This window comes from Zonotrichia leucophrys, chromosome 2, assembly GCF_028769735.1.
Source record: "Zonotrichia leucophrys gambelii isolate GWCS_2022_RI chromosome 2, RI_Zleu_2.0, whole genome shotgun sequence".
NCBI classification, from domain to species: domain Eukaryota; kingdom Metazoa; phylum Chordata; class Aves; order Passeriformes; family Passerellidae; genus Zonotrichia; species Zonotrichia leucophrys.
The window spans coordinates 131,587,609-131,615,169 of record NC_088171.1 but is presented as its reverse complement, the minus strand read 5'-3'; positions in this window follow the sequence as shown (position 1 = coordinate 131,615,169).

Here is a 27,561-nt window from a genome sequence, read left to right as displayed (position 1 = left end):
CTTCTCTTTAGGTTCTGTTAAAGGGAACACTATTAAAAATACTTGTTCCCTAGCCAAGTTTTTCCCCTTTTTTTTCTGCAGTTGTATCTGCTTTGGTGTACATCTGTGCCTGAATGTGTTCCTCTTGCCTTTATGCCCTGGCAGACATCTCCCACCAGAGGCAGGTTTATGAGACATGTGCCACTTCATTTTTGGAGGGAGAGGGAGGTTTTCATAGAAGATGAGGACAGTTTCACTTGTCACCACAGATGACACAGTGACTTCCTGCAGGCAAGGATGAAGCTGGGGTGGGTGAATCAAGGTGGATGGGTCCTCAGCTGACTGTACAGGTCTAGAGGTGATAAACACCTTTTATCACACAGGTCCCCACACTGTTCAGGGTGGAAGGTGGAGCAGTAGCAGCTGCTGCTGCAGTGCTTTGGTAGTGCTCCCATAGCAGTGTGTCACCCATCCCAGGGTGGTGGGACAGTTTTCTCTCACCATGACCAAGCAGGTCATGGTGTGTTGTTCAAGATGCAGGAGAGTGCAAAGCAGGAGTGGCACCTCTCACTGGGGCTTGGTATCTGGGGCTTGGAGCTGCCAGCTGTAGCACAGCGTAGCACAGATCATCCTGCTTCAGGGGCAGCATCAGTTGAAGAATTTTGCTTCAAGAAGGAAGGTCTGCTCTTTACTAGTGACCGGGGAAGTAACTCACAGATCCAAGCCAAATGCACACAGCAACTCTTATATGTATAGAGCCTTGGGGGATAATATCACTTGCAAAACAGAGGGGACAAAACCAAGTTCTGTCTCAGCCACTAAGGGCACCAGGTGGACCAGCAGCTTGGAGAGGTGCAGTGAAGGGGAGGTGAGTGCTACATGCAGTTTTTGGAAAGGACTCGATATCGCTGCCTGTAAACAAGCAGACAGGCCACTGTGCCCTACTGTTGTTACAAATCAAGGAATGATTATGTGAGGCAGATGGAAACATACTGGAGACACCATGTGGAAATTGTGTCCATGGGGGCTGGCTTCCCACTGATTCCCTTCCCCTGCCTGACATAAATTCTGTTGAAAAAATATGAAACATAGTTAGAGAGTGAGTTGTCTCAGGATGATCATTCTCCTTATCCAGTGGGGGAAAGACTAGATGGGACCCAGCCATGTGAGGGCTGTGGCAGGACACTGAGAAAAGACCTAGTTTCCTCTTGGTGCTGGAGATTTGGCACCTGCAGGAAGGTCCAGGAAGGGTCTGTTGGTTGCTTCAGCAGTTACAGGCACAATCTAGGATCCTGGTTCCTGTAAAAGTGGAACTGATGTGCACCTCTTGGGGGCAGATATCTTACTGACATGTCCATGAGAAGTGCCACCAAACGCTGCTCTATGTCTCAAAAAATGGCATTTCCACAGGCAGTCAGCCTGCTGACTTGCCCACAGAGGGCTCCCAGAATATCTCATCTCCTGGGAAGTTTGCCTTCTCCCACTCATAAAAAGATGATTTATTCTTTTTGTCTGCATGCATGCCAGCCTTCATTCAGATCAGACTTTGCCTCTCCAACACCTCAGTCACCTGGGCAGCAGTCACTGAATAAGTAAGGCCTTTTGAAAATTAGCTGTGTCCTGTGGGAACCATTTCTTTGTGGAAAGAAGGGCACAGGATCCCTCCTAGACCCATGCTCAGGAGCATGTCTCGGGAGATAGGCCTGGGACTACTGGCCACTGCTATAATCAAGAAGTCTGTGACTACTCACTGAGCCCCAGATTTTGAACTAAAACATGATATCCACAAATAGACTGCTGAATTCACTCAGAAAGCTGTGCAGAGAAGGACTGGGGGCAGTTAACCCAAGAGGTATAGTACAGCCTTTCCACCAGAATCCATCTGAGGTGAAAGATGAACCTTGATTCCATCTTGCCCAGACTCCTTGGGGCTGCTTGCTGCAAACACAACATTTTCTCAGAGCAGTCTCCAGAAGCAACGTCAAAGTATAAGAGATAAATAGATTGAACTGTGTGATGCTCTCAGTTAATTGCCATATCTAGTATGGATGACTGGTTGATCTGGCAAATGGGAGTTTCTTCTTCTAGTATCTGTCTCGATTTGGAAAGACAGGAGTCTGCTAAGGAAGGCAGGAGTCTCCCCTGAAATGGAGAATGTAAACCCTCCCCCCCTCCTCTGAATTGCTATAAATTTTAAATTAAGGGGCTCTCAGGCAAAATTATGGGAGCAGGAAATAACAATTCTTTAACAGGGAAAAGAAGAAAAAAAAGGATAAAATAAATAATGCAGTACACTAGCACAACACTGACAGAGTCAGACCCCAACCAGACACCCTGTAGGTCAGGGTGTTGGTGGCAGTCCAATTGGAAATGTGGCTGCAGTCCTCCTGAAGCATCAGGTGTAGTTCTGTTGGAGCAAAGGGGATCTGTAGAGAAGGATGTATTCTTCCTCTGAAGATCCCATGGAAGAAGAAGACAGCTGCTGTTTCTCTGGGGAATCCCGTGGAGAAAGCCGTGCCCATGTCTCAAAAATCTTCTGGATTATATCTGGGTAGCAATGCTTGGCTCCTCCCTCTCACAATGGGATGTTAAAGTTCTTATCTGTCGTGCAGTGACATTCAATAGTCTGTTATCGAATGTGGTCACCAAAGAGAGAGATAAAGCAAACTGCCCACTTGACAAAGGTAATCTGCCATACAGATGGTAATGGAAAACAACTTGCATTGCAATCTTCAATTGTGCCCTTTAAGCAAATCAGATGTAGTTCTGAAACCAGTTTTTTAACCTTTCAAAGGCTTCAGGAACAGGTGTGATATCAAAATTTAATGGCTTGTTGTATATAGATACCAAACTGGATTCTATTTTTGCCTCATCTGAATTGTCTCTTTCTCTACTGGAAATGTGAAATAACAATGTACCTTTTCTATTGAATGTATTTTAGTGAGGGATAAACTCAGTCACATTATCTTAGAGGTGCAGCAAGGCAAAAATATCTATACAGACTGTTACTGCTAAAATATTGCAAATTACTTGTGCAAAATAATTTCTTGTTCATAATGCCCACAACAGCAATGACTTGGTTGTGTTTCTCAGAGATCCATGAAAGGGTTAAACCAAGTTGCCTGGGCTGACAGAGCAGGGAGGTTGGCAGAAGAAACCTTCTGTGGTACTGCTGATGGTGTTTTCAACTCCTCTCTGCAAACCCAAGCGTGGATTTGACCCAGGCTGCAGCTTTGTGCCAGGACAGATGCACCAGTTTAGGCCATGTGATCCCCTCAGATAGTTTTCAAATTTGACCCCATGGGTGAAAATCTGGCCCACCAAAGACACTCTGCCAAGCTTTGAAGAAGCCAAGAAAAAGTATCTCATCCCAGTCAGGGATGGGATCCAGGATATAGGAGTCACAAGATCCAGTGTCTAGGAGTAAACAAGACAAAAAGCACACACAGAAAACACCTACCAAAAAAACTTGTTAGGAAATTTATCTTTAACATTTACAGTAGAGAATTTTACTCAGCTGTGAGCAGATGTATATTAATGGATGGATTTAAAATGACTAAGCTCAGACAGATCACAAATGTATTTTGGCAATGTAATCCACCAAGTAATACTTATGACAGAATATGCTCAGTAACATTAATATTTCAAGAGGGCTTTAGAAAAAGATAAGATTTACTAGTTGAGAATAAGAAATAAGATTTGATATTTAAATGTACAGGGACTTAAACATTTGGATGAGGAAGTAGGAGTAACACTGTAAAAGGTTTTCAAAGTTCAAACAAAGAGTCCTGAAGTCGGCTTGTAGCAGGATATGCTGAAGTGAATGATGTACACTCATACTGTTATGGTGATTTCTGTACATGTGCAAGAGCCAAGCTGCTGCATAATTTTTGTGCAGTTGTAGTCAGTTGTGGCTTTTGCTGGTAGCAAAATTTTTGATTGTTCACAATACCTCATAGACACCGGTTTTAACTATTCTGTGGCTCCTGTGATGTTACCTCCACCGGATGTAAGTAACAATGAGGCTATCAGTCCCAACAAGGTTCAAGTCCGTATGAATTAGTTGGCATCGCTAGAGTATCTGATCACAAGCTGAAGAGGTAAAATCTTTAATGTCCACTACAGGATGCAAGTAGTGTCATCTTTTTGGAGAGATGAAGCTAAAAGTGGCTGGAGGGCCTAGTCAAGGTAAAGTCCAGTCACAGAGCTGTGGGGCTAAGTTAAGATTAGAAGAGTTTGTACCAACAGAACAATGCAAGTTGCATTTGGATTTTTGGATGCATTTATGCTTAGTAGCATGTAAAAGAAATCAACTTATCCTTTAAGAGAAATCCCATTAAAAACCAGAGGCATAAACCTCACAAAAAGAGCAACATTGGGTTTTTATGCTTTGGGTTTTACAAGCCTGAGCAAGTACTGCAAAATGCATTATTCAAAGCACTGTCTGAAATTTCTGCTGTCTTGTTACTATAAACACACACTTCTCTCTGTGCTGCCAGAAGATATGGTATGGTAATGCCTGACTATCAAGTGCTTTCATGGAAATAATGAATTTTGCTGTGTCTACAGCTACCCAGAAGAATTAGTGTATGTGTTAGGGCCTGGATACATTCCACTAAATTTTAGGCAAGTAGCCTGAAGTGTCTCTGTTAGGAGTTCAGTTTCAATAGTTGACATCAGTTCCAAATGAATAAAAGCCTTATTTTAGAAAGCAGTTTATCTTAAATCTGAGTGGTTCTGAGCACCTGGTCCTTTCACATATGTGAATGCAGAAGGTTTCTGAATAATTGCACAAGAGAAAGGTTTCCTGACTCACTATGGGCCTGGCCCTGCTGCTGCCCAGACCAGGGACTGGCTGGAACACACTTGTCTCCCTTCTGCACACTGGGGAGTGTCCCATGGCAGCAGCTCAGGCACCACCAGAGTTTTAGCTTCAGGAGCTTATCTCAATATCCAATATGTGACAGAATGGTGCTTCAGAGGTCCTTGCTCCAAAAGCTACCTCCATCCAGATGAGATCATCTTTGCACTTTGTAACCCCATTACAGTTCTGAATTTGGCTGAGTTTACTGCCACGTAAAAACTTCCCATGGGCATGTGGGGTACCAACAGGTACTCAGGGGTCTTAATTAACAAATAATTGTGATAGTAGCATAGCACATAGGGATTGCTAAGCACAGAAAATCTGCAAAAAAACATTAGAAGCATACTTCAGCTAAGAAGTCACTCACTGCAAACTATTCTCTACCGTCTACACGTCACTGTGCAAAGCTGAGCAGTGCCTCACACTGCAAGCAAGAGGTCCTCAAGTGAAGCAGAAGAGGAATTCCATCCCAAACAAATCCCCTCACAGTGATTTGTCAAAGATTAGAAGCCCTCAAGCTAGGTGGAGTTTGAAGGAATGGGCTTTGGCTAGCTCTCACTATTCAATTTTGAAGGAAGGAAGAATGGAAATGAATGATGCCTGATAAATGGAGGTAGGCATTAACATCTGAAGGAACTGGGAAATGTGGGTACAGTGGGTGTCATTAGGAAGAGGCAGCAATAAGATGTTGTGTTCTGCATGGCTGGTCAGGATACCATGTAAACTCTTTAAAATTATTCAGTGAGGGAACAAAATTAAAAACACAACTTTATTACAGATGGCAAATATGGTTTTTTGAGATATGGGTTATAGTTAATTGAGTGACTGATTATTTTTCAAAATATAGTTACCACAATAACTATGGAAAGGCAGAGATATTTTACAGCTGAATTTCAAAGACATTCAGTAGACTAATTTCTCAGATTATTAATGAATATTTTGAAAATATTCAGAAGAATGTTCAAGAGAAAACTGGGTCAAAAGGGTAAGTTTAAAAAAATCGATCTACTTGTTATTTTTGAGTGTTTACAATTTTTCAAATTTCAAAAACACAATTCTCTTCACATTTTCAAACTGTTCATATTTTCTCTGAATATAATGTGGTCACATTTTTGATTGTAAACTGATATTTACACAAATTGATATTTACACAACTAACACCAATAGAAAAAGGAGTGTTTCAGAGTGTGATAGTCAGGATTCACCCCAACTCTCGCTTTTACTGCTGTGCTGAAATGAAACTTCACACATTTCACATGTCCTGGTGCCCCTTTGCCTGTGATGTGTGAACATCAATTAGTCATTGACCTCTGTTTGTGATGAAATAATTCCCCTAGCAGGAAGCTGAGGAAGGAAGTTGTGTTGAGCAGTGCCCAAGTGAGATTGGCTTTGGACTGTGGTGCAGGCTTTGGTACAGCTGTAAGAAATGGTACAAATATGAATTACAAACCTCTGCTTCATTCTTTGCAGAGAAATTTTGATTTAAAAGAACATAGTGCTAATGCAGAAATAGGATGAAATTTTAGCATATGGATATTATTTTTCCCAATCTCAAGTAGATAATTTAACTTAATGCTAAGTGAACATTCAAAGACATTTGTCATTATAGGAATGAAAAAATTAATAAAGACTGTGGAATTTATTAACAGTCACTTTTCCTTGCTTTTACTTTGAAATTTGCCATGAAAGGTAGCCACTTTCCAAAGTATTGAGAAGTAAGTTTCATTCTTTAATTTAATGTCTGGTATTCTAAAATTACAGGGTTTGAATATGCAATTCTTCTTTAATGATTCCCCACAAAACTTCCATCTTACAATGTTTGCTAGCAAGAACTAGCAGATCAGCTTTTTGTTTTTATTAAAGAGCTTCTCTGTGAAATCAAAAAGAAATCATTATGAAATATGGTTGAGTTGTAAAACACAGGAAAAAGGAAAATGGAAAATAAAATACTGTTTCCCTAAAATTCCAACATTTGGAAAATATTAGGAAATGAAAAATTTGGAGATATAATGCTCCAGACCATGGGAAATAGGTGGATTTGGAACTGATAAAAACTAACGTAGCTCTGTTTAAATTAATCCAAATTTGTGACATATGATGATCTGGCCCAGAGGTAATATCTTCTAAATAATATTTTTTCTTATTTTTGACTCTGCTGATGAAGTCACTGCTCTGCGCCAAAGTATCAGCGTGTTTTGAAATGAATCCTTCATTTCGGGGAGGACACATTCCTTGTTACATTAGCCCTCCAGATTCCTGAAAAGTGCTACCCTTTGCATTTCAAATTGCAGGATGGATTTGGATGCTAGCTTGCTGTTTGCCATTTTATTTTACAAGCTCTGCCAGTCCATTATGCTGATCTGACACGGAACCAAAATTATGCACTATATTTTTATAGGCAGGACAGACTCTGAAGATCATCTAAAGAGCCACTTCCAGGGAGATACCCCTGGCTGGGAATCTCCCTGCTGTCAGTGCTGGGCTCTTTCCCAGTCTCTGGGAGCCAGATCTGTCTGATATGGGAGGAGGAAGCACAAACCATCTGGCAAGTCAGCTTTTTGAACAGAAGAGACTAGTTAATTGAAGAGAAGCAGGAGTTTTATCTTTGGCTTCTGAGAACATACAAACGACTTGATTTACCATGGATTATTGGCTGGAAGAGGGCACCATTTAAGAGGATAGGTTCAGGATATTTTGCCAATAACACTTGCAACATGGAGAAGGTGGAATGGGAAAAAGTAAGACTGAGGTCAGTAGTACAAAATGCATGGTCAGTTACTCAGCATAAGCAATCTGTGAAAACTGGGAGCTCATGATGTGGATATAACTTCATACAAGCCAGTGTATTAGTTTCAGAATAATTACAATGCTTTGAAGCCATATCAGTATGAAAACTGTAAAGGTGAGCCATTTGCAGGACAGGTGTGAAATGCTGCTATACTGCACAGGTGTCTGCCAAGTGTTCACTGAGAGGACAGACACTGTCCAAGTCATCTATGATAAGAGATGGTGAGTTAAGAACAAAACAGGGGTAAGGGAAATCTGTAAAAGAGATACAAGAGAAGGCCTAGAGAATGTTTTTCAGTCCATTAAACAAAAAATAAATTAAAATGCCTGAAATGGAATGGAAATTTATCTACAAAGAGGCATAAAAAGTAAAGGACAGACACTTATTTGAGTCATACTCTGTACTGATTTGAGAATGACTGCCTATAAATTGGTTTTGAATGAATTTGTGAGAGAAGGAATTTGTGAACATATACAGGCAGGCTGTTTGTAGCCATGTAGGTGGGAAAGCTCTGGAAGAGCCCCTCCACAGCTGTTGTGTGGGTGGCAGCTGTGCTGCTCAGGTGGATGTTCCTGCATTCATGGGAGGGTCCAAGAATGAAACCAACTCAATGGCTCCAGCAGTCTCATGTTCCTGTTCCCTCAAAGCTTAAAATACCCCTTAGTTGAAATCTACCATGTGCCCATAAAAATTGAAATTTTAGGATACTTCGATTACACAGTACATTGCCAAAGGAAAGCTACAGCTAGAGTAGCCAGTCTAATTCATCCCTGGGGCAAATACCTTGCTGCTGCTGGGCTGGACTCTGACTGCTGCAATACAAAGGCTGGCAACCCAAGGATGGCACAGAACTGAGGAGCAATTCCCCCTGCCTCCAACAAAAATCCCTAAAATCAAAACAAACAAAAAACAAACCCAAAAAATCCAAAAAACCCACCATCACATGAGATACCACTGGGACAAAAAACCCACAACTCACATGGGCTCATCACTGCAAGGTCTGAACTGCAGAAAATGCATCAAGTGTCATGGATAGGCTCATGACACTGCTGATAATGCCTTGAAACAGAGTAGAAGCCAATGTTATATAAGTGATGCAGGCTCTGTTTCTCTTTGCTTTTGTGTTTCCCTTTAATGTCCACTGATCCTGTCCACTGAAGTCTAATTTAAGAGCAATTTGTCCTTACTTCCATTGAAACTGTTATACTTTAATTTTATCTGTGTAGCTTTACCATAATTTCTTGTATTTGCCATGTGAGCCAACTGAGGTGGCTGTCACACAGATGGATGAGGAAAAAAACTGAGAAATATAATGTATATTCAGTCCTGCATGGGGCTGTTGTAATAGCAGGAAAGGGGAGACAGTAGTAAAATCCTTCAGACATGAAAAGGTCTAAGACATAAGTCTTCAGATGTGTGAAGATTTATTTTTCTTAATCTGTGTTACAGAGTTCAGCTTGTGCCACTGTTTGTGAAGCATCATGTTTGAAATCCTTCGGACAGACCCTGTATTAAGTGATATCAGTGTAAATATGTAGTAAACACATTTATTACAGTGGATTTTCTTATTCCAGAGTGATACAGCAATACTTGGGATGACCTGAGATGTCTATAGAGAAACTTATCATGAGAAAGTCTAATTGAACTGTGCCACCTCTTCCTTCAGTAATTTTGAGATGGCCTAAATGACTTGCCATTTTCAAAATGATAAGCAGGTTTCGATAAAACCAGTTGAGATGGTGCTGAATGTTTCAAATCTATCTAGCCAAAACATTTTGCTGTTTTGTATTTTACCCATCCAATTTCTCCAGCCTCACTTTCCTGCTCTTATCACAGCCATTATATCTCCTGTCAGAAGTCAACCTCAATTTTGATCTTATTTATGTTGTACTGGTAACGGCTCAGCTCTTGACTTCATGGTGAGATATGGCCATTCACACATTATGCAGCAGATCTATGGACCTGGTCAAGTCCCAGTGGTATCCTGATAGCTGAAGAAAGGAGAGGAATTTTTAAATGTGCTTTCTCAGACAACAAATCTTTTCAGTTACCCAGCCATAGCCCCACTGTGATTCAACAGGGTAACCATTCCCTCTGCTCAGTTTGAGAAGAAGGATCTCCTGCAACACTCAGATACTTTTTTTCTTTTTCAGTTGTAACATCCTACTTTATCTGTCAAGAGCCAATGTGTCAGTGATATGTTGACATTTCTAGAAAATTGTAGGGAAAGAAAATTCTCTTTTGGCTGAGACACAACTCAGGAATCCTGGTTCTCCCACAGAAATAGAATAAGGATCCAAGATTGGGTGCAATTGTAAGAGTGAGCCTGTGGATTTGGAAATAGAATTGCACTTCCTTGGCTACACACTCTGCTGTGGACTTTCAGAGGCCTGAAGAGACTAAAGTTTTGCTGAACTGGAAAACTACACTAACTTAACAGCTGGACAGGGACAACATACCCAAGCTTGCTTAGAGGATTTGGGAACAAGGTTTTTATTTTACCTTGAAGACACACAGAGGGACTGCCCCAGTCACTATCTCTGCTGCATGTACAGAGTAGAAGGGTGACTTTCAAAGCCTGATGGCATACACTGAGTGGGTTTCTGACTCACTTATACATCCTGATGCTTCTCATCTACATCATTCCAGGATGCTGAACTCACAATTGAACCAAAATGTATAAGACTGGAAGGGGCCTATGGAAAAAGTAACAACATGGCTCTTCTGAATATTTAAGCTCGTTTCTTCTTCCTTTTTAATTAGACTCAGATTTTTTTTTTTTTTTTTTTTATAATCCTATATTGTGTATTTTTGGAGAACTGTTCTAAATGGGACAAGGCAATGTTACGTGAAGACAGACCAGGGGTTTTTTTGTACCCTCAACAAGTTTGCTTTTCCAAGGAATATTATGGCTTAAATGAGTCTGGTTTTCTCCCAAAACCATGTCCATCTTCAACCCTTTGCTTCACTAATGCATACAGCTGCAACCAGTCCATTCCTCCACCTTTGTGCCTGTGGTCAGGGATGGACCTTGAGGATGACTGTGCTTCTCAGGCAGGATCTTGCTCTGGGCAGCAGCTTCCAGCTACTTCTGTTCTCACTATGCAGAGGCACCTAATTGCTACTTGCATTTAACCCAAGCAAAACCTAATTTTCATGCCTGGGACTGATCCCTAAAGTTGAACCACATGTTTAACAGCTGCCATTAGTTGCTTTCAGTGTAACAATGGGTTAGTTTTGGCAAGGTCTGGAGAGGGAGCAACTATGCAACAGGGAAAGAAAGAGTGTCCTCAAGTGCCCTTGTACTGATTCACATTATTCCTATATTGATTCATTTATGAGTTATGCATTTTCAAAAGAGTCCTGCACTGCTGAAAGCTCAGCACACTGCATTTTTCAAAGAAAAAAAAAATGTTGCCTAGGAAAATTTGTGTTAGGTTTTGCAAGAATATATTAACCTGGACCTCTCAGTGACATGCCCTTTGGACAGTAATGCTGGCCTCTTGAACAAGGCTGAGAGCCTGGAAAGTTCCTGTCTGCAGCAGGCAAGGCTTGCAGTGTTGGCAGCTGCCTGCCCACGCTGCCAGGATGTCTCTGAGTTGGATGGAAAGCCCAGGGAATTTTGCAGGGTTAGTGTGGGCTTCCCAGAGCAAGGACGTGGCCAGGCTGTGGTGGGACTGTTGACCCTAGGGAGCCAAGCAGTGCCTGTGCAAGGGCAGCACTGTGGGAAGACTTCCCCTCCTGCAGCTCTCCACATATCCAGGAGGATGAAGGGCAGCTGAGCTGGTCATTCAAGGCAGAAGAGAACAGGAGGATGCACTGACACTGCTGTGCAGAGAAGCAGGAGAGAGGCCTTGGTCAGCAGACAGGGCACAGGCTCATGCACCAGTTCCTGCTTTTTGACAAGTGATTTGAGTCTGCAGTGGCCCAGCAGCAATTGTCTGCACGTTTCTAGTGCCCAGCAAATGCCATGCAATTGAAGTCATCTTTGCTAACAGTTAGAGAGCTCTCGCAAGAAGTCCCTTCTCCTTCCCCTTGCCCTGGGTTATCCATGAGTCTGTCAGCAGCTCCTGCCACTCAGCTGGTCTGTGGTGACTTGCTGATGTGTGACTCTTGGGTGACTCTGACAATCTCAGTGCTGAGACATTCTGCTGCAGGAGCCATGTGGCACAGTGGGAGCAGCAAGCAAAAGGGAGTAGCAAGTCAGACCTTAAATACAAGCACGTGCATTAATCTATAAATGCAAGTATGCATATATTATTTATATGCTATATTCATACAGTAAATCCATATTTGCGTGTAAATGTAGTATATCTACATTTAGACACCCACACTCACTATGATATGGATATGAATATATGTGTATGTATGTGTCTGTGTGTGTATATAGGTAACTATATAGGTACACCTGAACAGCCCATCAACTAGGTGCTCAAATTCAGAGTATTTAGACTCAGAGTGCTCATGATGGGGCTGAATTACATGAGGATTTATGTTTATCAACTCTTCTTGAGTACACCTTTGCCAAAGGAATGAGAGCAGAGTTTGGCTAGAACAAGTAGGGTTAACTAAGCTGATAACTCCTCTGAGAAAACCTCAAGCCAAAGAAAGTCAAGAGGGGGTGGAGGGATGGAGGGGAAGATATATGAATGATTGAAGTATCTAAAAGGAAATCAGTAATTTTGAACCCTCAGAGATGGAAACAATTAGTGGCTGGCTGGCAATTCAGAAGAATCAATAAGAGAAGGATGCAATTCCTAATAACTCAAAAATAAAATCTGCTGATAAGTTAAGAAGAAGCTATAGGGGGAAAAAGAGGTGAATAGGATACTAAATCTGTTAACAATTATTGTCAGTGCCAACACTGGCTTGGAAGAGTCACGTTTGCTCTATCACCTCCACCCAGACAATTATAACAATATGTATTCACCAGGCTCTCATGACAGGAGCACCCACCAATCCCATTAGCGCTAAGGAGCTGCTGGCATTTGTTTTTATTTTAATTTATCACTCAGCTGTTTCAAATCACATAAAGCTAAAACTTGGCTTACAAGTTGTCCTTTGCAATGCTAATCGTTTGTGCTTACTGCATATGTGCCTGTGTGATATGTATATTTTCTGAATAGTAAAACTGGCATGGAAAATTCCCAGTCTGGGTATGAAATGTCCTCTCTGGCCCTTTATTGTAAAGGTTGGACATGTTAAAGCTATTGACATACATTTACTCCCCAGACAGGAGCCTGCCAGATGAAGCAAACTAGCTGGGTCTAGTTCACCACCACTTTACAACTAACAGGCTAACCCAGAGCAGTAGCTCAGATTGTATGCATATAGGGTCATCCTATTCCAAGGCAAAGTGATAATATCCATGTGATTTCCTTAATGTCTGTAGTCTGGTGACAAACAGCACGGGCATGAGATAAAGTGCATTTATTTTTCACCTTTTGACCTCCTCACTTGTCTCTGCCCACTAATCCATTTCTGTTGGGACCACTTCTGGCATTAGAAACCTCTGAGCAGCGCTCAAACAGCCAATGCTCAAAAAAGAGCCCTGTCACAGATGGTTTCCTTCTTCCCTTTGTAAACACAGAGTTTCCCTTTTTATCCTCCTCTTCCAAATTACACTAATTCAGAAGAGACACCAGTGACAGCTACAAGGATATTGTAGTTATTGTACAGGATAACTGTAGCATTGGACAGAACCATGTCCAATGCTATTTGAGGTCCTACAGTTGGAGGTACTGGTATAAAATTATTCTTGTATAAAAAGGCAATACCTTGAGAAGTGCTGTTTCTAGAATGTGGTAGAAACAAGATATATGGTGGCTTGCTCTGGAATAAATATTATGTTACAAAAATCACTCATGTCTTCAGTGCTTCAGAAGAATTTTGCTAGTTTTGGCCCCAGTCCTGCAATATGCTCTTTATGGGCAAGAAGTCCCTCCTCACAGACTAACTGAAAGATTGAAGCTGTATTTGGACCGTACAGTTGAAAGCATTCAGCTGCTTCTCAGCACTGATGAGCTGCTTTCCATTTCCATCTAACTTAACTGTGCACGTTCCATTGTAACTCAGATGCTGGGAATTTGCCTTCAGTTTGCTCTAAGACATAAATATGCAGCACTGGGGTCCCAGAGCTCAATGCAGGGCTAGGCATGAGCAGTCAGCTCCTGGCTTCTTTCTTCCAGTGCCCTACCTTGAATGATTTTCATCCTCCCCAGCTTCCAACTGTTTATCCCTTGATCCTGATATGACAAAGGGATCATTGCAGTTATATAAACTTGTAACAAATAATTTCATGCTCTGCTAGGAAGATGAGGAGTACTAGCAGTACTCCAGGTGCCAGTGGCATTGGAAATGATGGGTATGGATCAGGTCCTGATACCAGGTGAGAGGCTCTAAGAGAAGACAATTTGTGCCCAGCCAATTTATGTGCTGGTGGAGCAACTGCTTCCTTGGTATGCAAGAGTTCAAGAGACTTTTTGTCAACTGTGCAGCAAACTCAGGCTCTCTTTCACACTCTCAGAGAGCCCAGACTCTGTACCATGCTGTTGTAAACAGTATTTTGGATTTCATTTACATTGAGATTGACTTCACATTGCGCATTGTGAGCCTGCACCCACTGCAGCCAACGCGTACAGCCATTCTGCACTTTTCATGCCCAGCTGAGTGAGATTTCTTAAATAAGCTCATAAACCCAATTGTTATTGTTTCATACAACCAATTTTTTTATTTTGCAGAATCGACCTATACTCATCTCTACAGCAAACAGCGCAGTTTTTTGAAAGAATCACGGGCCAATCTGTCCTTCAGTAGCCCAACAAACAAGCAAAACCCATCTAAATCACCCTGACCATTTCCCTGCCTCATTTTCCTCCATGCTCCTAAACAGTCTATGGAGTTAGATTTCTGAGTTAATTTTGCCTTTGAACCAGGCAGTTTTCTGCCTCCTTCAGCTATTTTCACACAAAAGTCCAACCTCTTGCCGTGAATGGCTTCAGCCTCGTCAGTCATTGTTGACACTGACTTCCTTGTTCTTTGGTTCTGTTCCAGGTTCTCAAGCCATTTTCCTACAGATATCCTTGGACATTGCATACATCCAGCTCAGCTTCTGCCTGAGTGGTGACTCCTTATTCCCAGGATAAGGGAATTCCAAGGATTCTGGCCTGGGGGAGGTATCCCACAGGCAGTCCTAGGAGTGCAAGGCTGAGTCTACCTAACCACTGTTGTGCAAGGGAAAACATTTTTTGAGGAAGCGCTCTTACTCATAAGAATTTAGGCATGGAGGTTCCCAGCCACAACAGCACCAATTCTCATTGCATTTAGAGGATGTTTGCATGAGGCTGAAAAATTAGAGCATTTTTCTACATACCTATAAACTGGAGCACATTAAAGGGAGGAAATATGTACATTGACCTATAAGGACTTTGTTTAGCTCTGATTTATTGAAGGTCACTCAGCATGAAATGGTTAAAAAAAAATCTCATGTCTGAGAAGTGTGTTTGGATTTTTTTGAGATACATTACCCTAACTGGATAGATATAATTTCTTTGGATTTCAGGAATGTATTTGGTGCTGTACCACATATCAGTGCATTCTCAGCAAGTCAGAAAGCATTACAGGGATGATGAAGCAGGAACTGTCAAAGCAAATGGTTCAGCAGTAGTTTGGGACACCAAAACATGTAGAATAAAAGAAAAAGCATGAGATATTCACACATTTCTTTTTTTCTAACTATGCAAATGTTCAAGACCTACCTATTGTCCAAGATTTTGAAAATTAATTCTGAAAACTTGGACTAAGTGATGATTTCTTATATATTTGCATTGTGCTGAGTGAAAGTGTTAGGTGCTGCTTGGCTCCAAGCAAATGACTTGTGTTCCTGGAGCTTGTCAGTGTCAGGGGATGGCAGACCCTGCTAGCTTTGTTCCTGTGCTTCTCTGGCCTGCCCTGGGGCAGGCAGAGAGCTGTGATACAGCTGCCAAGTGGTTTCTGTCTCCCACGCTTCAGAGGGGAAATATCAGATTGTCAGGCACAGTCCAGTCAGTGCTCTGCTCCTGGGATAGTGCAACCACATACTGTCCTTATTTGGGCTGGATTGCAGGGTTGCAAACCAGTCCTTGGTCTTGTTTTTTGCCTTTTAACAAGTTCATTTTGGTGAGACACTTTTTTCTCCCTGTAAGAAAAAACCCCACAAATATTTTTAGAGCTGGTTAAATTATTGTTATGAAGAGATTGTCCAATGAATTTTGGCCTTTTCCTGAATGTGAGTCACTCACAACCTTATTTCAGTGGATGAATTTGTTGTTCATAAATACTGAAGGAATAGTTTATGCAAAGGAACTTCAGTCTCTGGGTTTTTCCAGGACTGCTTGGTTTTTTTAAATTAGCATCTGCTTTTCCTGGTCCAACATTGTTTATCTATATTAAGAAGATCTGTTTCATGACTATAAATAGTAATAAAGGACTTTGAACATATGAATTGCAGCTAAAAATATTTGAAGAAATAGAAAATAAAAATGCACCACTACTTGTGGCAAAATCCAGTGAACATTTGGCTTCAGATGTTTTTTTGTGAATATGGCTGTAAACCATTGCAAACAGATCACATCAACAGATCACATCAAGTATATCTATGCACAAAACCATTGGTTTGTATACCCAGAAAGAGATCTGGACACCCAAAGTTCCTCCAGGAAAAGTGAGTTGAACTCCAGCACAGTACATGTACTCACTTCAAGTATCCTTGTTTGACTTCAAGTTTTCTAGATCATTAGAGTTTTTTCCTTCCTTCTACCCAGACTTAGTCTGAGCAGGCTAGTGCTTGCTGCTGGCATAAAGTGGATCAGCAATTAAAGTTAGGTATGATTTATCTGAGTCTAGTAGACCAAGTTAACTGCTGGACCACAGAAAAACTCAGGGCTAGGATGAAGATGGGGCAACCCCCACTATCAGTACAGACTTGGGATGAAGGAATTGAGAGCACCCCTGCAGAGAAGGACTTGGGAGTACTGGTGGGTGAAAAGTTGAATGTGAGCTGGTAATGTGTTCTCATAGCCCAGAAAGACAGTTGCAGCCTGGGCTGCATCAAAAGTGTGACCTGCAAATCGAGGAAGGGGATTCTGCCCCTCTACTCCCCTGTGCTGAGACCCCCCTGGTGTGCTGCGTCCAGCTCTGAGTTCTTTGGCATGGAAGGACAGGAACCTGGTGGAACAGGTCCAGAAGAGGGTCACAAAAATGTTCAGAAGAATGGGACATCTCTTCTATGAGGAAACACTGAAAGAACTGTGATTGTTCAGTCTGGAGAAGTGAAGGCTCTGGGAAGATCTCATTGGGATCTTTCATATGAGGGACAAAGGTGAGGACAAACTCTTTAGCAGAGACTGTTGTATTGGACAAGGGGTAACACTTTTACAGTAAAAGAGGTTAGATTCAGACTAGATAAATGGAAGGAATTTATCCTTTTTTATGGTGAGTGGTTAAACACTGCCACAGGTGGCCCAGAAAGGTGGTAGATGACCTGTCCCTGGAAACATTCAAGGTCAGGTGGGATGGGGCACTGAGAAACCTGACCAAGTTGGGATGTCCCTGCTCATTACATGGGAGCTGAACTAGATGACCTTTTATGGTTCCTTCCAACCCAAACCAATGATTCTTTGATTCTATAATTCTATGTTTGCAGAAGCAAACAACTGTATTTTCACAAGGTGTTGGTGGGTTACGGTTAAAGATGTGGTTTGGGTCATTGACAAATCCAGGCCTGCTTTATGTGCCAGAGCCTACATGTAGAGGGGGGAGTTACAGCAATGACCATATTTCCATTGCCAGAAATGCCTTTACTCACCCTCATCTAAGCTACATGCTAATGATCCCAAACTCACCTCTGTCGGCAGAGACTTTGCAGAGGCTGAGGGCTTTTGCAGTAAAAGTATCTCTTTAGTGCTTGGTATCACAAATCTTATTTTAATTCCCAATCCTGATCTTAATCCAGAGCAGCCCTAGCAGTCCTGTGAATCACACTCACCACTTCAGAGAGCAGGTTTAAAATAAGCTGTGTGAACACTCTAAAATTAGCAATTACCTAAGCTTTTGAGATCTTACTTCCATAAACCCTGCCCAGAAACTCTTAGTTTGCCCGCTTCACCTGAAAAAAAGTAACTTGAAACTTACTTTAGAGTAGCTCAGTGGAGCAGGCAACACCCATCTACACATGTGGACATGTTTTGAATATCCTCCAACAACACTTCACTGCAAATAACATCAAAATTATTTTAAGCTAATACCTTTGAAAACTATCCTTCAGCATGAACAAGGCATATCTTCTAAGTGCTAATTAAATTACTACCTGTGTTTATTCTTTCAAGCTGTTTTCCTTGCTCAAGGAGACTTTCAGTCAATTTACAGCCAACACCATGTTGAATGGGGATGTTGATCAGCCAGAGAGTAAGAAGTCTCTTCAAAGGGATCTTCACAGACTGGATTGGCGGGCTGAGGACAACAGCAAGAGTTTCAATAAGGCTGAGTACTTGGTCCTGAACTTGGGTCACAGCAAACCCAGGCATGGGGAAGAGTGTCTTGAAAGTGGTCAATAGGAAAAGGATCTGGGGGTGCTGGTGGGTATGTGCCAGTGTGTGTGCCCTGGTGGCCAACAAGGCCGATGGCATCCTGGCCTGTGTCAGCAATAGTGTGGCCAGCAGGAGCAGGGCAGGGATTGTCCCCTGTACTGGGCACTGGTGAGGCCACACCTCGAGTACTGTGTCCAGTTCTGGGGGCTGGAGCATTTCCAGAGAAGGGCAACAGAGCTGGGGAAGGGTCTGGAGCACAAGTCCTGTGAGGAGAGGCTGAGGGAGCTGGGGCTGTTTAGCCTGGAGAAAAGGAGGATCAGGCAGGAGTGACCATATTGCTCTCCACAACGACCTGAAAGGGGGTTGGAACCAGGTGGGGGTTGGACCCTTCTGTCATGTCTCAAGTGAGAAGAACAAGAGCAAATGGTCACAGGAGATTCAGATTAGATATTAGAAAGATTTTTTTCTCTGAAAGAGCAGTTAGCATTGAAATTGGCTGCTCAGGGAGATGGTGGAGTCACCATCTCTGGAAGTGTTCAATGGTCTCTGAATGTGGCAGTTGAGGATATGATTTAGGGGTGATTATGATGGTGCTAGGATGATGTTGCGCTAGATGATCGTAAAGGTATCTTCCAACCTTGATGATTCTGTCATACATTCTATACAGTTAAAAATTAACAACAAAATAAAAGATTGTATTTATATAGGGGTTCTATCCTAAAAGATGTTATAATAATTTATGGATTGAATTTCATAGATTAAACTTGACTTATTAGCTTATACATTACTTGTCCTTCCTTTCCAAAGATTTATGGATAGAGGATTTCAGCAAGGATATAATCGATTAGGGTGTTTTCATCTGCTGGTACTATATTTCTCTCTCTTATGATTAAATTTTTTTTTTTATTTGGTAGCTCAGAGAAGGCAAATACTAAAGATAAGATGGAAAGAGCATGACTTCATCGTGTTGAGAAATAGCCAGAAAACCAGCTTTGATGAAGAAAATTTAGGCCACCTACTAGGCATCAGAAACTGAAAGCATCAATCAAAGTGCACCTAATTTTCCAATTAGGAAATTGTCATCTAGGAGTTATTGTTAAACTTTAACAGCATTGTAATGTTATTGATGCCGTCCTAATAGTGCCCTTAAGGCAGTCTTGCCCTAATCATTTCAAGGAAACATAGGGAGAAACTGAACAAAAAGACTTTAGAAAAACAGAGGGCTAGTAAAAGAGCTGAAAAAAAATCTGCACTATGTCAATTTTTCTGATATTTGGAGTCTGCAGAGCCAATTCTCACCTCCTCTGGGGCCTGGGAGTTAGCACTGCAATTAAGGAAAAAAGTAATGCAGTTTATCCTTACGTTTAAGCTCATATGAAGGTTTGTATTCCATACAATCTTAAATTTCCTTCTTTTTCCAGTCTTCTTGCCATATTTTCCAGTCCAGATGAGTGATAATCTTCAACATCACATTTAAGTCTAGGGTTTTTTTGTTTTCTGTTTCCTTATTTTGCTCCTCCACACTGGTGCCCACAGCAGGCTACCTATGGCAACTCTTTGAGATGAGACCTTGCTCATAAAATGTGAAATGTTCTTTCTCAGGAGATTATTCTTAATCAGTATTTTCTCTTAGCCCTGTTAAACATCTTTTTTTTGCTAGAATCCATTTAATAAAGAAGATCTGTAGTGTTTCATCTTACATGTTGGCATTTAATCATGTATCAGATACAAATGTCATGTACTACATTGGCTGGCGCTTCATCCTGCCAGAAATACATTGCTTGACTTCTCTAAACCAAGCAGATGGATTCTTAATATTTACCATTTTATGTCTCACTTTAACAAGTACCAGTAACAGTCAGATCTTCAGTACTCCCTCGGCGATACTATTTGTGTATATCACAAGTGGGCAGATGCCAGAACAAAGATAGGTGCACAAGTCAAATTATCTGACATACCCATAGCCTCTGACATGCTTATCTTATGACATAATTGCAGGTCTGAAATTCTGCTGAACCCACTGCTACACCAAATAAATCTTCAGTGCTGTGAGTAATATCATTACTACAGGTCTTGCTTCGTATATCTAGAAATTTGTGACTGACTGCTTTAAGGAAGAGTTTGGATGTTTTCCAGGTGACCTGCATACTTCTATATAAATGTATATGTCTCTTTAAAGAGTACCTTACACTGTGAAGCTGACCAGAGAATCTGTGAAAATGTTAAATTTATTAAGAGTGCTTTGACTGCTTTCTTTAGCTATGTGAAACTTTTATGGATGATCCTTCAAATCTGGCTGCTGGTTGGATTCCAGATATTATATGTACCTATGTATGGTTATGATAATACAGCTACAGGATTTGCTGCAGGAGATATGAGGGGAGCTGCACATGACTGCACACACGACTCGAGCCTGCAGCAGTATGGAGGGCCAAAATCAGACCGAAATTCTAAACCAGATCTCAGCTACGTTAGATGTAAAACTGCACTTTCACAGATTCAATGCAAAATGTAGCAGCCTGGTAGGTGGTTTTTAGGGCTTTTTTCCTTTCAATAATCTTAATGCACTTTATAGTACTGAAGTACATTTCAGCTCTTCTGACTGAAGGGTTTTATGAAGCAGACTAACACCAGTAGTCCCAGAATATACACCTTGGAAAGTAATGTACGGAAAACAGGACCATTGTATGACTGTCTGAAAGGAAGAAACACACAAAGATCTTAGGGCAAGATCTAGAATATGTCATACACTTGCAAGTTCTAGTGAGTTAAGTAGAAAGAGAGTACCAAAATCACTTCCGCCCAAGAGGTTGCTGCCAATACCTGATTGCATAGACTTGTGTAACCAGCAATGTTAAAAAAATATAACTAGTATTTTCTAATTTTCATTATCTCTGTGAACACTTGAGGCCCTGTGTATGCTGCATAAGGGCTAGAATCAGAACTGTATATTTATAATACTTCTTTATGAATGCAATCTATGATGTTACACTAAAATATATTTCTTGGTCATGAGGTATTTTATTTCATTTGGGGATAAAAGGGATTCTTTTTTCATCTGTATCCTAGCCAGTTGTAGTGCTTAGACATTGCTTAGTTCTCCCTATCTACTTTTCTTAATAAAATTATGAAACAATTTCAGTAATTTTTTGAAGCAGTACTTTGAAGCCATTACATCGCAGAGCAGAAATTAAAAACATTTTGGTATCATGAGGTACTGAAATGAAGTAGTGGAATTTTCTGAAAGGTTAATGTAAAGTTCTGGAGTAATAGGGTGTAACTAACAGGAGCAGAATGGAAGGAGTAGGACAACAGCTTCCACTGTTGAAATTATTTGAAAGTCAAAATGCAAAAGTAAAGAAATAAAAATTTGAGTTTAGGTGAGTTTTTACTAGGAAATGAAACAAAATAAATGTTTGCACAATACTCTTTGGCATTTGGTGTGACTCTTGGGGAGGTCCTGTGCAGTGCCAGGAGAGACCTGATGATCCTTGTGGGTCCCTTCCAGCTGAGCGTATTTTGTGATTCTGTAACAGAGAGACAATCTGAGAAGGATTCTGCTCCTAGTTACCAAGTCTCTCATTTATGTTAGCTCTGGTCTTCAAAATAGACATGACAAGAGGCAAAAGACTGCTTCTGTCTTGTGTTATGAGAAGAATTCCAAATCTGAGATGCAGAATATTTTGTTTGCCCAAGAGCATAATTTACATAACAGAAAATGTTGACTGGGTGTTACTGGTGATCCCTCTTAGTCCTGCTTTGAAGCATGTCCAGCTTGAAAGTTTGGAATGCTAGCCACAAATTTCTGAAGACCTGCATTTGTGGACATACTCTACAGCTTAGACAAAGAGACTTAATTAAATGCAATCACACAGTGAAAGTCTTAGGTAAAAGCTTCACTACTCCTTTCAAATAGTCTAAGACAAGTAAAAGACAAAAAGAAAATGAAATAAATATTTTACCTAATATTTTTGTAATAAAATTACTAAATATATGTTATGTTACTGAACAACTTTGAGCCTGTCAGCTTCAGAGAAAATGTGTATTCAGAGTTTTGAGAAGCTTAAGAAGTTCTTTCTCCCTCACACATATTATGCAGAGCAGAGCTCCTTCTACTCTGCTTCAGACCTATTTTTTTTCCCTATAGTTTTTAGTTACACTGAATGCTCTGTCTGGAGAGACCAAAGTGAGGAAATGTTTAATTCTTGTTTTTCTACATTGAATTGCCACAACCTAGTGTTTGTAAGTGGAAACCTGAAAAGGCAAAAAACATACACTTTTTGTTAAAGAGGATTTCACGTTAAGCAAGGAGTGAATCAGCGTTAATTAACCTTTGCATTGGGGTTTGCAGTTCCTGAGGAGAGGCTGATACACCAGCACCATGGTTCCAGCAAGGTGCTACTGGAGAGGGGGCAGCCTCCATCTCTTGGATCCAAGCAACCAGATCAGAACTGCAGCATGTGGTGATCTCCTCTCTGCTGACATGCACAAGGAAGACCAGGCTGTGCTCAAATGCTTTTTAAATAAGCTGTCATAACTTGAAGCGAAATCATGTGCACTGCAGGACAGGACTCAGGCATTCCAGGACTGGAGCTTTAGTCTGAAAAAAATCAGGATGTTACCAAACATGTACTATTGTAAGATGCTTTAAAAAGGGTAGCATTATCAGATGCTTTTATAAGATAACTTACTGCTGAAATGCCTTTGGGGATCTACTGACTTATGTCCAATTGCTGTAATGAACTTTTGGTTGTAGTGGATTGCAGGCTTCCTGCTGATCAACACTGAGTGTGTGCACCAAGCTGTTGTCATGAATGGTAACCACCATGACTGGGCTGCCTTTACCAGAATTTGTACCAGACTAAGCCTTCTTCCTGCTCTATCAGCAAAACCTCTGCTGGACTGCTGCTTCCCATTGTGTTGCCACACTTTGAGGCAGGTGTGAATCAACCAGAAACCTTTATACAGAGAATGATGAGGTCTGGAGAACAGGTCATGGCAAGAAGACTCAGTAAGTTCAAGTCACTGAACTGGAAGGAGGAAAACTTGAGACTAAAAATATACCAGCAAATATCAAAGATAAAAAAGGCTCCTGTTGACCACAAGGGAATAACTTCTTTCTGTCTATTGTGATTAGGGCAAGTAATGGACTTAAATTGCAGAAGAAATGTTTTGGTTAGAAAGAACAAAATGTTTCTGTTTGCAAGGCAATGAAGGCTTGTAACAGATCAGCTGGGACAGATATAGAATATCCCTTTTGGGGGGAAATTAAGGAATACGCCAAATCAAAATCCATCAGGCTGACCAAGGTAGGTACTTTGTCCTGTATTGAAACTTCGGACTGAAATCCATCCCATCTGGAAGAACTTTCCAGCCTTCAGACTCTGCACAGGGGGGCAGAGACCTCTGAGTGCACCCAGGGTTTTGTGGGCTTTCCAACTGGCTGCTGCGGGAGCTGTGACCCTGGCAGAGGGTGCTTCACTGGACATTGCACAGGCAATTCTGCTGGTCAGCCTGGCCTTGATCCCTCTAGTTCTTGTCCCAAACTTGTTTCTCAGTATTGCTCTGCTCAAACATCCAGCATGGCATTTCCACCAGAAGCAGGGAGACCCAGGATCAAATTCCCAGTAGCCAAGGCCAAGGAGCTGCTCTTGCTCTCTGTCTGTAGCAGATGGACAAGTTTCCTCCTTCCTGGCGCATGGAAGATGCTGCAGGCTTGCCATGCCATGACCCATCCTCCCCCGAGAGAAGGATGAGGTCTGAACTTTGGTGTTTGTTCTCCAGCTGCTGATGGAATTAAACCTCGAGCTCCCCCTTGCTGGATGAACTCTCTAAATGCTGTTCTAGGTCACCAGACTGTTTTTTCTCTCAGTGGCTTTGATGAATTCAGACATATTACAATGGTTATAAGACCTGTAGCACGATATACAAGTTCTGGAAATGCCTAATTTTTTAAAATATATTTCTATTTAGTAAGCCTATGTCATTTGCACCTGTATGTAAATAAACCTTCAAAAAGGGTTCCCAGGTTGCCTTTCTGTCCATAAATTGAGCACACCATGGCGCAGGTTAGGGGTCTGGCCTTGGTGCCTGTGGTTTCTCCTCTCCCTAGGCAGTTTGAGTTCTGCATTGCCCAGCCTTGAGGATTTGTGGGTAAGCAGCCCAGATGTCTAAATAATGCATGGATCAGTGTGCAAGGCCTTTCATGTAGGCTCTGTGTTACAGGCAACAGTAGCAGTCTAATGCAGGCATTCAGGAATTCTGGGTTTGCTCATGTCTGCTGCTTTGCTTGTTGCCTTTATGTGATTGTGTGGGTTTTTCCTTGGCAGGGAGCACTGTGTTAGAGATGATGTATTAGCAATGATGCAATTTCTTCAATCATTTGAAAAAAGCCCCAGAAATTCTTGCCCTTATCTAGTATAGCACACAGTACATTTCAGCAAAGAGCTCCTGGAAGAGGGGCTGGGAGCATTTGTGGCTGGGTGATGGCCTGTTTCCAAGGGCAAGCATCCAAGGCATTCTTCCTCCCCCAACTGCACAGAGACACGTCAAAGGAGTCCCTTAATTCTGGCGTCAGGTCAAGAGGCCTCTTGAATACATAGCTCCATGTAACAAAATTCCTAGATTTTTGTCCCAAATCTGCGTGGAACTGTTATTTAATGCTAAAAACATGGTCATGACTATCAGGAAAGTTTATCTGGGAAGAATGTTCAGTCCTCCCATACATCCACATATTTCACTGTGGGTATATTTCATGGACCCAACATTTTCCTCTGTCAAACTTCACTTCAGAAGTTAGTAACTATTGAAACTACCCACATTTCCCCCATCCTTTTTAACAAGGCAGTGAATTCCTATGGCTAATTTTTTCCTTGCTTTTCATTCTGGCAGTATGATTTATTCCAATATTTTTACATTAAGTCATGGGTCCAAATCACATCCATTACTGCAAAAATGAAGTGGTGAGAGTACAGGGGGAAGTTAACCAATGAGGTGAGTAAACACACCTCAGTGGTGATGCTCATGATGCTTTTAAAAGGACAAAACATGAGTCAAGAGGATGACTGTGTATCTGAGCTTAAAGAATGTTACTAAAAAGACTTATTTGAAAACAGGCAATGCTTACTACAAATATGAGATGTAATAGAGTAGCAAAAGTGATACAGGACCATCTTTTCCAAGTCCACAAAAAGTAGAGATTACAAAGATATGTGTATTTTTAGACTAATTAATGGTCTTTATTATTCTCTGTAGCTATGATTATTAATCAGGTCAATTAGAAATTCTTTGTATGCATTTTTCACTGATTGAGAGCAAGAGACAGAAGAGAATGCAAGGACGGAAAAATAAAACAGTCCTTTAGAAATCTAAATGCCAACACATGGAAGGTTTTTGCTGTCTTGAGGTCAGCTAGTCAAAATCAGTTTCACTATAAAGAAGCGCTGAGGGAGAGGGGCATGTGTTTGTGAGTATATAATCTCATCTCCAACATCTTTCCATCTGTGAAATATGAAGCTGAAACAAATGACAACCTCCTGACATCCGATTCATCATACCTCACTTGCAGTGTTATCAATGATGAGGGGGAGGTAAGAATGTTAATACATAACAGAAAGACCAAGGTAGGTAGTGAAATCTATTTAGTGTACCCATCAGAAGCAAGCGTAATAGCTGGCTTGGTTTTAAACCCACAAACTTAGAAAAATGAGTCATGACAGTTTTAACAAAGAATGTAAGATGCCCTTTCATGGTAAGAAAAAATATATAAAATACTTAAAATACTTACACGCTGTAACACAGTCTATCATCTTGGTTGGTAAGTTTGGCCATATAACTTGAGCTTGCCTCTGGATGTACAAAGGAAGTGTCAGTAGCTGAGGCAAGAATAATGGGAGCAACAAGAGGCAGAGCCCCAGGGTTACAGGACAGAAATGTGCTTCCCACTGAGCTGCATGTTATGCCAGCAAGTGAAGCTGACAATCAGTCCCCACATTTTATAGTACATTTAAAACACAGAACTCCCACCACTACACTTTGCAGAAGCCCCTCACTGGCTCTACACCCATTTTTGGGCCACGGTAAATATCTTCTCCAGGAATGGCTGAAACCAATGGATATATTCCAGCAGATCCTCTCTTCTCTGGTTCAGTTTTGCTGTCTAAACAAAAGGCTTCTGTATCGCAGGAGATTCTGCTGCCTTCCTAGTCACATCTGCTTTTATCTATTCCTTGAAGAGCAAACTCTGCCCCAGGACTAATTTGGGATTTTTGTGGCTCAGAGGTAAGAAAAGATGATTTGGTCAAATGCCTCCATCTGAGAGTCTTGGAGGATTCACCATTACCTGTGTGTGGCTAGCTCAGGAGGTGTTCAGAGGAAGTGTGGAAAGGCTATATTCCAAAGACCTGGCTAAAAATCCATAACTTGCTGCCTCCCTTTCTTGATTTGCATATATGAGCTGTGGCATTATGCACTCACAGAAAACAGTGATAAACACTCTTTTGCAGAGTGGATCCCTATCACACACATACCTGTAACAGCAGTGGATCATAGATTGACACACTTCTCTGGACCCACCAGCACATCTGGAATGCATAAAGCTCTGTGTTTGTCACAGCTCTTTAAAATGTACATCTTCAATTAGAAAATGCAAAACATGATATATAAACAGTGTAACAGTTTATTATATGTAAATTCTAAAGAGCATGACATTACTAACTTAACCCAAAGATTTTTCACAGCAAAATGGCAAAGCATTTCTCAATATTTAATTGTACCCATTGTTCTGTCTTCTGAATACTTTTTTTTTAAATTAAAGGAACACTTTAATTCAAGCCCTTAAAATGTATTTATTGTGATTGATAATCAATACAAGATGACATTTTCAACAAGGAAAAAACACTTCCCATCTGTTGTGAGGAGAAAAATACACTGTTAGACTAAAATATATCTTGTAGTCACACCCGTAGACATGTATCCAGTAAAACAGAAGAAAACACTCCCTAATCGAAGTAAGAATTCTGTTTAAGTGTGATTTCAAGTGCACATACCTCCAGCAAACATGTTCTTGATTTATAGAATATAGACCACACATTAATATTGCCAAGTTCAATAAATTGTAAGGGATTACATGTCAATTTGTTAAATGTAACATATTTTAAATAGCGCTTAATGATATTTTTATTTATGCAAGGCTGAATGAAATGGAGATCTGGTTCTCCTTTTGGCTGCAGCAGTCACAGCAAGAGTCGGAGGCATGCATACAAATCAACAGCAGAGAAACCACTGGTGGGGTGCTTTCCTGGTTGAAGATGGGAATCTGTTCATGCTTATAAGAGTCAAATTAAAGTAAGAGCACATTGAAGTTT